Source organism: Acomys russatus, chromosome 24, assembly GCF_903995435.1.
Source record: "Acomys russatus chromosome 24, mAcoRus1.1, whole genome shotgun sequence".
In the NCBI taxonomy this organism is placed as follows: Eukaryota; Metazoa; Chordata; class Mammalia; order Rodentia; family Muridae; genus Acomys; species Acomys russatus.
The window spans coordinates 45,398,900-45,412,759 of NC_067160.1; the positions used below are offsets into that span (position 1 = coordinate 45,398,900).

General features: G+C 50.9%; 1 protein-coding gene across 1 annotated transcript in view; it reads right to left on the minus strand.

Moving 5' to 3' along the window:
• Nek6 (NIMA related kinase 6) overlaps positions 1-13,624 on the minus strand; it is a 73,279-nt gene extending 59,655 nt beyond the window's left edge. The window contains exon 1 of the mRNA XM_051167189.1: positions 13,503-13,624. The gene's annotated coding sequence lies outside the window, so the exon portion shown is untranslated. The remainder of the gene's footprint in view (positions 1-13,502) is intronic.
• Between the last annotated feature and the right edge of the window lie 236 nt (positions 13,625-13,860).

The following is a 13,860-nucleotide window of genomic DNA, read 5'->3' on the forward strand; positions in this document are numbered from 1 at the left end:
CACACTCCCCTGCCACCCTCAAGGAAGAAAAGGCCTGAGGGTACCCCAACCCCTGTCTGGACATCCCCAGTGCCCCTGGGGCAGTAATACGGTTCCTAACACCAGCTCTTTGAAGGCAGGGACTTTGTCCCCATGACTCCACGACCAGTGTCTTTGAACAGTGGAACAGGTCACCACTCATTCAGATAAACAAATGACTAAATGAGAGGAAGGACATGGGGGGTGGGGGGTGAGTGACCTTCCACCACGTGCCCCAAGGCAACTTGAGCATCACAGGTGGCACCCCAAGCTCTCATCTAGGGGTGCCCTTCCCAAGTGGGTCAGTCAGCAACTTGGTCAGCTGATAGTTGCTTCACACTGCTTGTCAGCACAGTAAGTCATGGTCCTGCCCCTGACTACCTGGCATGGAACTGAGGGCCAAGTAAAAAAACCAGAAACTCATATCACACCCCCCCACACACACACACACCGGCTTCACAAACGAGAAAACGCAGGCCCCTTGGTGGGAGGACAACAGCCCAGGAGCTACTGTGGGCAAAGTGGGGACATGTGGTTTGCACCAGCCTTGTCTGAGTAGGGATGGCTGAAGGTTGAGCCATGAGATTTGGCTTCTGCCCCACCCCTGAACTGTCAGGGCAGGTTGCTGGGGATGGGAGGCCACAGCAGCAGTACTGTGGGATGCCTGCTGGCAGCGTAAAGCCTTAGGGTTGGCTTATAGCTTTGGCTCAAGGTTTCCTACTGAAACTGAGCCTCAATTGTCCTAATATGAAAGATGGATCCATCAGTACGTATCAGTGAAGGCAAAATACACACAGTACGTAGCTGGGTCCTAGGCACATCACCGTATAGTTGGTACTAAGCAAGCATTATTTGCCTCCTTGTAGAATTTCACCCACGCACATCTTTAAGAAGCTAACCGTCCATTTCCCTGGTAGCCTGCTCTCAACTCCCTTAAGTGCAGAGGTAGGAACATGTATGTCCGTGTTAACAGAGGCATTGGATATATCTTCCTGGTTTCTAGGGTCTCGGGGGGCGGTGTCACCTGCTTGGTGCTCTTCCTGAGTGGGTCAGCAACTTAGTTGTTTGGTTGGTAACTCTTGTCATTCAAGGACAGGAGAGCTGGCAGGATGAATTTGTGGGTGCAATAATACCCAGCCATGGTTGGCGCTATGGTCTGCCTGGCAAAAGACGCCCAGAGGAGAGAGCCCAGCTGGCTGGCTGCCAGTGGTCACTCCAGGAGTCAGTGGTCTGCATGAAGAGATCACTTCCCGTGGCCCCTCAACCCCACAGAGAGAACTGATAAAGGGACCATCTCTGTTGGACACTCGGTGTGTAAGAGGGGCACTTTTGTGAAACTAGTCAGCTCTGTCTTTATTAGGGAGCCAAGTGTGGCATGTCATAGCCCAGGTTCACTACTGACGTTCTTGTTACCTTTGATATCTGGGAGAGCCCTGGGGCAGGTGTGGGCTTTGGACCTTTGGTATACATTGGCCCTGCCACCACAGGCTGGTGCCCAGGGAGCCCTCACATCAATCTGTGTCGTACATGGCAGAGTGGGAGTCAGGCAGACTCCACATGGAACGACAGAGTGGGGCCCAGGTATCAGCTGAGGGTCTGCACTCACCCTGAGAATCCCTGTACCCAAGAAGCAAACACCAAATAAAAATCACAACAGGTAGGGAGATGAATACCATAAAAAGGAAAGACTAGGTTTCTGATGATCCTTGGTGTCCCTGCCTCTAACTTCCTGAATACTGTAATTCCAGGTGTGTGTTGACTGAGGATAGAACCAAGTGTCACATCCAAGTCCCTCCCCTCCTTGCTGATTTTTTGTTTGTTTGTTTGTTTGTTTGGAGACAGGGTTTCTCTGTATAGCTTGGCTGTCCTGCATAGACCAGGCTGGCCTCAAACTCACAAAGATCTGCCTCCCAAGTGCTGGGATTAAAGGCATGCACCACCATGCCCAGGCCTCCTTGCTGATTTTTTATTTTTTATTATGTATACAGTGCTCTGCCTGCATGTACTCCTGCAAGCCAGAAGAGGGCGCCATATCACATTACAGATGGTTATGAGCCACCATGTGGTTGCTGGGAATTGAACTCAGGACCTTTGGAAGAGCAGGAGGCACTCTTAACCACTGAGCCATCTCTCCAGCCCCTCTTTGCTGATTTTTTAAACATGGGGGTCTGTATTTCAATTTTACACTGGGCCTCACAAATAACACAGCCACCCTCATCCTCCATTTCCATGACCCTGACTTGCCCCTTCTGGTTCTGGGGCCCTGAGAATACCCCAAAGCCCTGGCAGAAGTAGAAGGAACTACCAAGTCTGAGGTAGTCACCTCCGAGAGGCTGCTCAGGATCTTGTTCATTGGACTTCAGTTGGCTGTTCACGTGCCCCGAGGAAGCTTCCTGGACACTGAGTGGTTAAGAGAACAGGCTAACTCAGGACAGGATGCTCATGAGAATGTCCAACAGATGTCACCAGGGAATGGTCAGGCTAGCTGGCCTGTTCAGGTGGCTCCCTGAAGGCAGGGATGACAAAGCTGAGCAGGAAGTGAGGACCCGGTAACTTTACTTACTGGCCTGCAGCAAGGGGTAAGGTCGAAGCAAGGGTCGGGGACTAAGGACAGCAGAGGATACTGTCTGCAGAGAACTCCTGTAGTAACTGCTGAATCAACAATAAAGAGAAATGCAAAGAAGCAAGCTCCAGTGCCGGCTGTGGTGGCACACACTTTTAACCCCAGCACTTGGGAGGCAGAGGAAGGCAGATCTCTGTAAGTTCGAGGCCAGCCTGGCTACACACAGAAACCCAGTCTTGGGGAAAAAAAAAAAAAAAAAAAAGCAAGCTCCAGCTCATGAGGATGTGTACATGTGCAATGGGCACACACGCCCAACTGTGGCAGCCCGTCCTTGACTGGATGCTCATGATTTTGATCCCTGCCTGTCACTTTACAGACACAGCCTTCCCTTCCTGTGACTCGGAAAAGCCCAACAAGCATGTAGCGAGGGGGCCTCCAGAGCAGTGGGAGGGGGCAGGCATGAGCCTCTGATGTGACCCATCACCCCCACGGTAGAACAGCCCAGCAGCAAGAGCTTAGCTCACGTACAGCATCAGGTCCACCTGAGCTTGTTCCTGGCTGTTCACTAGACGCATATCTGCCCGGAGCCTCAGTTTCCCATTTGTAACTCGACATTATTAATCACCCCATCTTCCAAGGGGTACTGTGATGAGGAAATAAAACGAAGCCACTGACAGGTACAGCACGCAGCAAACGAGCGATAAATGTCAGCCACTGCTACTGCCCCACACCCCAGCGTTGCGTGACACATCTCAGGATGCAGAGAATATGCTCCCTCCTTTCTAGCATCTGCCATGACTCTGCTCCCAGACGCCCCTCTCCCCCCATTGTTATGTCGCATCAGTCCATAAATATTTAAACAACATGTCATCAGATTATTATAACATATGATCCATAGCACTGATGTGCAGCAGTTCCGTGCATTTGGGCTTCGTTTTCAGAATATCGAGACATAAAATATTTATGTATTTAGCCAACCACGAGATCTCACATTCTGTCTCAAAATGCTGGGTGGTGGCAAGACGCTGAACTGAGACGCGATGTGTGAAGGGGTGCCTTGTTCTCACATCGGTTCCTGGGGCATCTGGATTGTTTCTGGTTCATTCAGGGGGACGACACCACGTGATGGCCTGTGAACAGTGGCTTACTTGGTTGATCATAGCAAAAAGAGAGCCAGGCCCCAAAGAACTCATCGAACCAGTGCATGCTGGGTGGTCTACATGCCTGCATCTCTATGGATGTGCACACAGTAGGAGGTACACATTTCCCAGAGTGCCCTCCTGGAGATACGGATTCACCCACAGTCCACAGCACCACTTGGGTGACTAGTACAGAGCAAAGATTCAGGGCCATTCGAATCCTGTCTCCTTCCAGCCCCAGGTCCCTGTATCAGCTCAGGTACAAACTAGGGTTGAGCCAACATAGCTGGATAAATGGCAATTGAAGAAATTACCAGATAAAATTGTGACCAGATTGAAAAGTAACTGTTAGATAATAAATTCATATACCATAATGATACCCCATCTGCTGGTTTGATTTACACTGTGCAGGACCCTCAGGCCTGAGACAATATAGGCTCTCCAGTAACCCCTTGTGAGTAGGAAAAGGTTTGATTTTTTTTCCCCTATGTACTTAATTAAGTATCTCAATTGCTAACATTAGCACATCACTGTGGCCATATGTGCAGGAATTTTTGGCAGTGTGTGATTTCAGAGACACTGCCCCATAAGCAATCAGAGGATCCGGAAACTCCCATGCCAGAGGCCAAATGCTGCTTTAGGATGGCCCCTCCCTAGCCAACACGGAAATACTGTAACACACAACTGCCCTTTAAGAGACCAGAAAAGTGGAGTCACCCCATGCCTAACCTACAGGTGATCAATGAAGGTGTAGGATACCAGAAAAGTATGTGTAAAGCTGTCAGCTCAGGGTACCTGCACTTCCTAGGAAGAGGGACAGAGGGCTGTGTCTGATCCTTTGTGCGTCCCCTAGGTGGTCATCTCCTGCCTGGGCTGAAGAGTACCATGAACCTGCCTGTTGGGAGATCCCAGTGCCAGGTGCAGAACAGCACAGGACCCACGGCCCATCACTCCTCACAGAAAACCACATGCCACGCTGTCCCCACCAGGCTGGCTCCAAGAGCCACAGTTCCCACCCCATGCGCAGACTTCGCACACACAGAACTCCGGTTCTCAAGGACTAGCTGAGGAGGCTGGCATTGAAAACGAACATGAAGGGCTGCTGGAATTCCAGCAGAAGAGGAACAGAGCAGCAACGGGACACGCTGCATCACAGCCAGCAAGTGTGCGCATGCTCCAGATCCAGGGTCGAGGACCCAGCAGACCCTCCCTGCCTCTGCTGTCTGCTGCCATGTGGTATTCGGGGACACTACCATGTAGACACCCACCATGGCCAAATGAACAAGACAGCTGCTTCTTCTTATCAAACCAGGTTCCTCACTTTCTGGGTTGGGGCAGAATTGGGGATCACGCCTAGTTAAGGAACAACAACCCTAGAACTCCCTCTGGAGAGTTTAACCTCCTTCCCCTTCTTACAAAGGACACATCCTCAAAGCAACAATGCTTACTTGGCAGGAAACACAGTTAAAGGCTGGGAGTGCAGCTGTCATGTATAGGAGAGCTGGGTACAATCTCCAGCACCACCAACAAAGTCAGAAAGCAGCTTTAAGAGGGATGTACCCCACCATCCCTCCTGTACAGACATTGAGCAAACAAAGGCCACAAGAAGGAGACCCCATAACTTAGGGGGTACAAGCCGGTCTGGGCTTAGGTTCTTCCCATAGGTTGACTATCTCTTTTTATATATAATTTATTTATTTTTATTTTATGTGCATTGTATGTCTATGGGTGTCAGATTTTTGGACAGTTGTGAGCTGCCATGTAGGTTCTGGGAATTGAACCCGGGTCCTCTGGAAGAACAGTCACTGCTCCCAACCACTGAACCATCTCTCCAGCCCCAGGTTGACTATCTCTTATCTGAAATGCTTGGGATTAGGAATGCTTCAGATTTTATTTATTTGTTTATTTAATTATGTATTTGTGCAGTGTACAGATTTCTTGCTTGCATGAACATCTGTGCACCAATTGTAGGCTGCTGATGATAAAAATCTGAGGATGCCATCAGATCCCCTGGAACTGGAGTCATACACGGTTATGAACTGACATGTGGGTGCTGGGAATTTAACCTGGGTCTCCTGGAAGAACAGCCAGTGCTCTTAACCACCAAGTCATTTCTCCAACCTCATGCTTCAGATTTTAGAACTGAATTTTGGAATATTGCATAGACTTTACCAATTGAATAACCCTAATCTGAAAATCTTAAGTGTCCGCAAATCTGAAATGTTTGAACACCATGTCTCTCTCCATGGTGGCATGCAGAAATATTCTGAAAATTCTGTTCTTGCTGTGTGCCAAGCTCTGAGGACAAAGCTGTGGCCACACACCAAGTCTTACCCTACAGAATGAAGTCCCATCTAGAAAAATAGACTAGTGTCTTAGGCCCTCAGCACAGGACCATGGTACATGCTGTTTCTTCCAGTTATTTGGGAAGTCAGAATTGGCTACTCTCTCCCAGCCCACACAGTGGGCACTTACAGACCAGCAACTGTCCCCTGACTCTGAGGAAGGCCCTCTGCTGCAGTTTTCCTCACAGCATTCATGCTGACAGTACAGAACCAGTTAGCCTGGACTCTGGCTATTTCCCCATCCCTAAAGTGGGCATATGGGCACCCACACCATAGAATTGTTGGATGAAGTTAAGTTACTGAGTGTAAAAGTTGGACCAGGGCATGACACACAGCAGACACCTGACACAGGGAAGCCTCTGGCAGGATGGATAGGAAATGCCTAGTTTCATGTTTTCCCAGGTCAGCCTGCAGCCATCCTGCAGCCCCTGTGGGTCACTTGCCCGGCTCAACAGAACCTCCTATCTCCCTGCCACAATGCCACTCACGTCCCCAACTCTTCCTGCTTCCCCAGAGAGTGAGGCCCCTCAGATCCCTCTGGGAGTACGTACACAAACTCCTACGCAGTTCTGAGCCTGCCTCCAGCAGTGAGGACCAAAGGAGTCTTGCCCCCACCATGAAGGCCATGAAAGGGCCTCTGTGCAAGCCCAAGCCTGACCCAGAATTCTGAAATGTGAGTCTTTAGGAAAAAAAAAAAAAACATTGGGAGGCTGGAGAGATGGCTCAGAGGCTAACAGCAGAAGTTGCTTTTCCAACGGACCTGAGTTCAATTCCCAGCACCCATATGGCAGCACACAGCTGTCTGTAGCTCTGGTTTCAGGAGATCCAACACCTTCTTATAGACATACATGCAGGCAAAACACCAATGCACATAAAATAAAAATAAACCATTTCCCAGGCATGGTGGTGACCCACACCTTTAAACCCAGCATTCAGGAGGCAGAGGCAGGAGGATCTCGGGTGAGTTTGAGGCCAGCCTGGTCTACACAGCAATTTCCACATCAGCTAGAGCTACATTGAGATGTTGTCTCAAAATAAATTTAAATTTATTTTTATTTTTATTTGTGTGTGTGTGTGTGCATGTATGTGTGTGCATGTGTGTGTGTGTGTATTTGTGTGTTGTGCTTATCTGTATGTACATGATGTACATGCAGGTACCCAAAGAGGTCAGAAGAGGGCATCTGATCCCCTGGAACTGGAGTTACAGGCAGTTGTGAGCTGTCTGATATGTGTGCTGGGAACTGAACCTGGGTCCTCTGTAAGAGCAAGCGCCATCTCTCTAGGATGTGTTTCTTGAATGAGCACATGGGTGTGCCATGTGCTAGGCTACACAGGCGTCTCTAGCTCTGAGGCAGAGTACACTCAGCCTACACCAGACTGCAGATGCTCTGCTTCACCCGCGCCCCCAGGCCCAGAAGCCATGACCCATAGCTTGAAAGCTGGGAGAACAATCTGATGGAAGCCACGGGACAGCTATGTAGGACCTCAGGCTGGGCATGCTCTCTGCACTTCGGGGCTCCTTTTTGTCTTAAGCAACAGAATCCCTTCTGGTTTTGTTTTCCAAATCATGTAAAATTACCCTTTGTGGGTACATGTCTGTGCATATGTGGTGCTGGGGATCCAACATAAGACTTTGCACATGCTAGGCAAGTGCTCTATCGTTGAACTATAGCCAAATTAACAATTTTAAAATGATATCTGGTACATTCATAATGTTGCACAACCATGGTTGCTACCTAGTTCCAGAACATTCTTATCATCCCCCCAAAAAGAATCCTGCACTCATCAACCCCTTATTCAATCCTCCCTCCCCACCCTCCCAGGCCCCAGTGACTATAATCTCCCTTCACCGCATAGGATTCTCTGGCCTGAGTAGCCTTGGCTGTCCTGGACTCGCTTTGTAGACCAGGCTGGCCTTGAACTTAAAGATCTGCCTGCCTTAGCCTCCCGAGTGCTGGGTAAGCTCCTTTTAATTAACATGACTCCTGGACACAGCATTTTTGTGCACACAAGTGACAAGAAAGCAGTATCCATATCCTAAAGTCAGGCAGGTGTGTGAGAAGTGGGGGCCAGTGCCTGATGCATCCAGCCTATGAGTAGACAAGGCCGTGAAGGCTGAACCAGGGGCCTCTGTAGGGAAGTGGCTCCCCACGGCCAGCCGGCTGCCTCAGTTTCCCCTCCCAAGTCTAATGGACTTCAGGCGTGAGGAACTGAACAAATTTCCTCAAAAGCTGCCTGAGGAAGGACAGCCATTCTGGAAGTCAGGGTCACCCCTGTCCCTTAGAGAGCCAATCAGCCTCAAACGGCTCAGAAAGACTCCCACAATACATGTGGCCTCCCTCAGGCCCAGTGACCTTCACTGCGGACTGAGAGTCCTCAGTGAGATGTCTGGTCCTGCTGGGGTCTGTAATGGCCTTCCTGTCAGCACAGATCTCTGCTAGGCCACACTATATAAATAATTCCCAAAACATCTGCCTCACTTCATAACACACCATGGCTCACACAGCTCATGGGCCTTCAGAGACTTTCCAACTTCACACTCAAACTGTGGGGGCTCAGTGTCTTGCCCTGTGGTGAGTGGGTAGGAAGAAAACAAGCACAGATCTCCACACCTTTTCTTAAGACGCCAGGGGGCCACGCAGCCACTCCAGCACTGAAATCCAGCCTCTTTCCAAACCACTGCTGTCTACTTTTGCCTGACAAATTCTTTGGTTTCAAATTTTATCTGTCTGGGTGTTTTGCCTGCATGCATGTCTGTGCACCATATCCATCCCTGGTGCCTTTAGAGGCCAGAAGAGGGGGGCATCGGATGCCCTGGAACTGGAGTTGTGGGCGGTTATAAGCTACCATGTGGGTGCTGGGAATGGGACCCAGGTCCTTTGGAAGAGCGGCCAGTGCTGTTAACCGTGGACCCCTCCCCGTCCCACCGGCATGGCTCACATTCTTGGGCTTTTTGATTATCTCACCCTGTCAGGGCCTCAGTTTCTAGTCTGTGAAATGGACAACTGGACAGCTTCCAATCCCCAAAGTCCACCTCATGCTCAGGTGATCTGCTTTTCTTGGCACTGTGAGCCACTGGCCATCAGAACAGGTCACTGGAAAGTAACCGTGCCCCTCTGCAGATTCCTTCCCAGAAGTCCCCAGCTTAAAGGGATGAAGGATACATGTTAGTGAAAGGGTCGTAAGCAAATTCCACCTCTGTCTGCCACCTGCAGTTGGCCTGCCATGAAAGGTGACACACCCAGAGCTTCTCGGGACAGGGGAACAAAGGAGGAGTCCCCTTAAAAGATTCTTTCTCCAGGGCCACCCTGATTTTGAAGTGTGAGGGTTAAACAATTTGGGGAAAAGGCAGGCGCCTAAGGCTTCCCACAGCAACTACCTCCCCCTTCCCTGTCCGCATTCCTTCACACTTGGTGGAATTCCTACACAAAGCCCCCTTTTTCTTTTCTATGAGGTCACCAGCACATAGAAGTCTGGGAGAGAAATAACAACTCCCTGTGGGTGAGGCCTTTGGAACTGAATGAATCCAGTGGCCCCACCTGCAATCGGATGGCCCCCTCAGGGCGCAGATCCAGGGGTGGTGACCAAGGGTTTTTTAGGGGGTATTGAGATTCTAGCTGGCACAGTCTAAGAAGCCTGCCTAGAAGCCCAGCTCCTCAGCTGCCAGACCCCTTGAGAAGTCGCCTGTTGTGGTTAAAATCCAGAATTGGAGCCAAGGGTCCCTGTACATATGGCTCTGTATTTATATAGCAAGTCCTATTGGAGTGACAGATGTCAAAATGCCAGATCACACTCTCAAGTTCAAGTTCCCAGGATTAACGTCACAGGAAATTACACCACTAATGGATGTGCCCCCATGCTGCTTCTGTCTGGACCTTGGGTCTGAGACAGCCACAGGTTTGGTCTCAAGATGGATTGTGGGTGTATGTCATCAAATTCACACAGGAATGGGGGAGGGGTCATAAAAAAAAAAAAGGAAAGGAAAGGAAAGAAAGAAAGAAAGAAAAAGAAAAGAAAGACAGATGATCTTACCTGGGTGACAGAACAGAGAACACAGATCATCCACTGCCTGCTCAAAAATCTTCAAAGCCCTTTCCAGATACCCAGACATTACCCCTAAAGGACCGTTCCACGATCTCTCTGCTCTGAGGAGCCCTCTGAAGGACTAGCAAACTCCTCTGAGTCCATGCACTTTGCTACCTATGATGACGTCAGCAAAAAATTAAATAAATAAAAACATAGAAACAAGGCCTATTTTTACCTCTGCAAATCACAGGCCAGATGGAGAGAAATCTATCAAGTGCCAGAACGGTGGTGGCTGTGCCTTCTCAGAAGATGCATTATTTCACACCTTGCATCGAGGCACTGCATTGCAAAGCACTTTGCAAGTGTTGATCAGTTTGCAGACATTCCTGGAAGAGGAAGAGCTAGCTACCTTTTCCTCTCAGTGCTGGAGGACACAGAGCTGGGCAGGCACAGCAGCTGGTCCTCACACACAGACCTCCTCTGAAACACCAGAAACGGAAGCGAATGAGGAAGTGAACTGGCAAACCCAGTTCTGAATGACAGGTAACAGGAGTCTTTGCAAGAAAAAAAAAAAAAATGATCGTGTCAGATATTCAGAGTGGAGGGCAGGGCGGAGCCCCGAGGAACTCATTCTCTATCTCCCTGGGTCAGAGGCTGGGGCCTTCCTGGGGCGGAGTCCAGCTTTGCTATACTGTTTATTTAATCCATTTACTTATTTAAATGGGGTGTATAATCCTGGGACGACTGGTACTTGCTATATAAGTCCAGGCTGGCCTAGAACTCAAAGCAATCCTCCTGCCTCAGCCTCCCAAAGTACCAGGATTCTGTGCGTGAGCCACCATCCCTGGCTGTAACCCATATCTAATCTTGAATGATTCACCAAGCCCTCCACCCTCATCTCCCGCTATAGTCCAACCCAAGAAGAGGAGAGAAATGCTATCCTCCTTTTGACAGTGGCTTGTCTATCGTTGGCACTCTGGTGTCTCTGCGTTGCCTTTTGGGAGGACCTCTCCCAGAATTCTGGAACTAGGCAGGCCCTGCAGAAAGAACCTGGCCTGTCATAACTCACTTAGCTTTACAACTCCAGAAGAGCAAACCACAGCAAAGCTGGCTTCGAGTTAGGAAAGCCAGTCCTAGAATCAGAGATACGAATATAAATCCTGACTTTGCCATTTATCAGCTTATCAACTTAACTGAACTTTGCAAGTTCACAGGAAGACCACAGACTCTGTCCAGACAAGCCTAGGTTCAAATTCTAGGTCTACTGCATAGTCTTATAGCTTCTCTAGAATGGGCACCCCCATAGTCCTCATCTTATGGCGTCCCTGAGCATCGGGTGGGAACTAACTCCAAACTTGCGAAGCACCAAGCCTAGCACAGGGCATACCCTCAAAAACAGGGGCAAATGGTCACTGAGCTCCTTTCCCAACACTGCCAGCCAGTTCATCTCTCACAGTGTCTGTTTTCTCATCTGTACAGTACAGACAATAATCTCTGATTTATGAGGAGCCCCACGGAGTACATGAGTGCACAAGTCCTTAGCGCCCAGGCTGTGCGCCTTAAGGAAGTCACACAGCAAGCCCTGGGCCCGGTGGAAGGAGGAAGGACCTCAAAGGCAGGCAGGTGGCTCGGACTTCAGCGGACACCCTCTTGCTCTCTCTCTGATCCAGATTCCTTGTGCACAAAACCAAAACCAGATTGGAATGCCAGGAGAATTAAGGACCCTACCATCCCCCAACCCCCCACCCCTCCACCTCAGCACATCCCACCCCCACCCCCAGCTTCATTCTCAGCACACAGTAGGTACTCTGTAAATGATTCAACCCCTTTCTCACTCCCCATGCCACCTGGGAAGGGCAGGATCTCCCTTTCTGGACACCTAAACAGCTCAAAACCCCGGGCAACACTTAAGTCGGAGACTTGAGGTTTTAGAGATAGCAAATGACTTTTGTAGTCATTTCTGAAGCAGACTGGGCTCAGAGGCACAAACCACAGGGACCATTTTAAAATCCCGGGCCTTTTCTTCTGGGAAGTTAGGCAAGAACCTTCCCAAATGTTTGCCGTGGGGCCCTCTGCCAGGGAGTGACTCACTCCTCCGCTCCCCACAGGCATATTTTATTTGGGGGTGGGGGATCCAGGGAGGGCCTGGCCCTGTTGGGGGGAGGGGCACAGTTCCAACACATCCAGAAGGTGGGGATATTTTTTTCTTTTCCAGTTTTCAGGACAAAGGGGGAGAAAAAAGAACATGGGTCTTTTTCTGTTTCCTTCCAGGTTTTGTCTGCTCAAAGACGATGTCCAAAGTTCACTGGTTAAGTTCCTCCTATTGGGAGTCAGGCACCCATTCAATGAAATTCTTCTCTGATTAGCAATAGAGTCTTTAACATGGCCTTTTACACACACCAGACTCCTATGAGGACATTTTCCCCTCAGAGAGTCAAGCTGCAGTTTTACCAGTGGAGAGAAACTCTGAACAGAAACTTTCTGAAGTCTGCTTGAAGGCAGTTAAAACTTTCAACTGAGATTTCCAACACACACACACACCACACACACAGACTGTCGGTCAAAACTACAAGGGCAGCCCTTAGAGGACGTGTCCCAAGCATGCTGTTACCCATGTCTCTGGGGCTCAGATAAACCAAGGAAAGAGGTTTAACTTAGAGAGGCGGCAGAGAGAACAAGTATCTGGGGCCCTGGGTCTCCGTAGGGCCTAACCCCTAGGTATGGCGGGAGGCGGGGAAGGGGGTAGAATCCAAATCTGGCCTAGCTAGAGGCAGCCACGAACAAAGCCAGGGAACTAAGACTTATTTAGAAAATCTCAATTCAAGTCCAGTGCAGCCCCCCTCCCCAGCCTGCGTGGCCATGCAGTGTCCTGCCAAGGTTGGGCTCTGAGGCTTCCATGGGAGTCAGAACCTGGGGATCTGCGGGTCTGTCCCAGGGCCCCAGATTCACAGAATCCAACCCAGCACCCATCCGGTGCCCTCTCCGGGCAGGGTCAGCCCGCACATCACATACGTTGGCTTGTGGTGTAGGGTGCTCAGCCTGGATCCTAAACACACACTTTTATGGACTTTGTACACTTTTGCCTTTGCACGTGTGCACACACTCACTCGGGAACGTTCAGACACGTGGGCACACGTACTCCTTGGCACCTACGGTAAACACTCGATAAACGGATAAGCGGGAGCAGAGCTCGTTTACTCGCACTGGCCCACCCCAAACTCACAGCCAGGGGCCCCTGATGTGCACACGCACGCACTCCCGCGCGGCGGGGCGGATGGAGTCCAGCAGCGGACACCTCGGCCTCCAGCGGACGTCCCTGCCGCCTCCCCAGGCACGCGCGCGCGCCCACAACGCCTCGGGAGACGGCCCCACGCCCTGGCCCGCGCCCCTCGCCGGCCCCAGGCCACTCACCAACGCCGGCGGCTCTCTCAGCGGCTGGCGGAGCGCGGGACGCACGCGAGTTGGCGGCTCCGTGGCCGCAGCTAGTCCGCCGGGTTCAGCCGCCGCTTCTGCGCGCACTCGCGCGCCCGCCCCTCCCCGCCGCGGGGCCGCGCCGCCCCCTGCGCCCGTGCGCGCCGCCGCCACGCAGGCTAGGGGGCCCCGGGGGCGCGCTCCCAGCCTGGGCGCTGGATTGTCCAGCCCAGGGTGGGAGACTGAGGCCCAGACTTCAAATCCTGGCCACTGAACACCTCTGCGGGGGCTCTAAAAGCTAACATTGTTCCTATCACAGCCCCAGTGCTACCTAAATTGACTCATCCAAAAGAGTGGA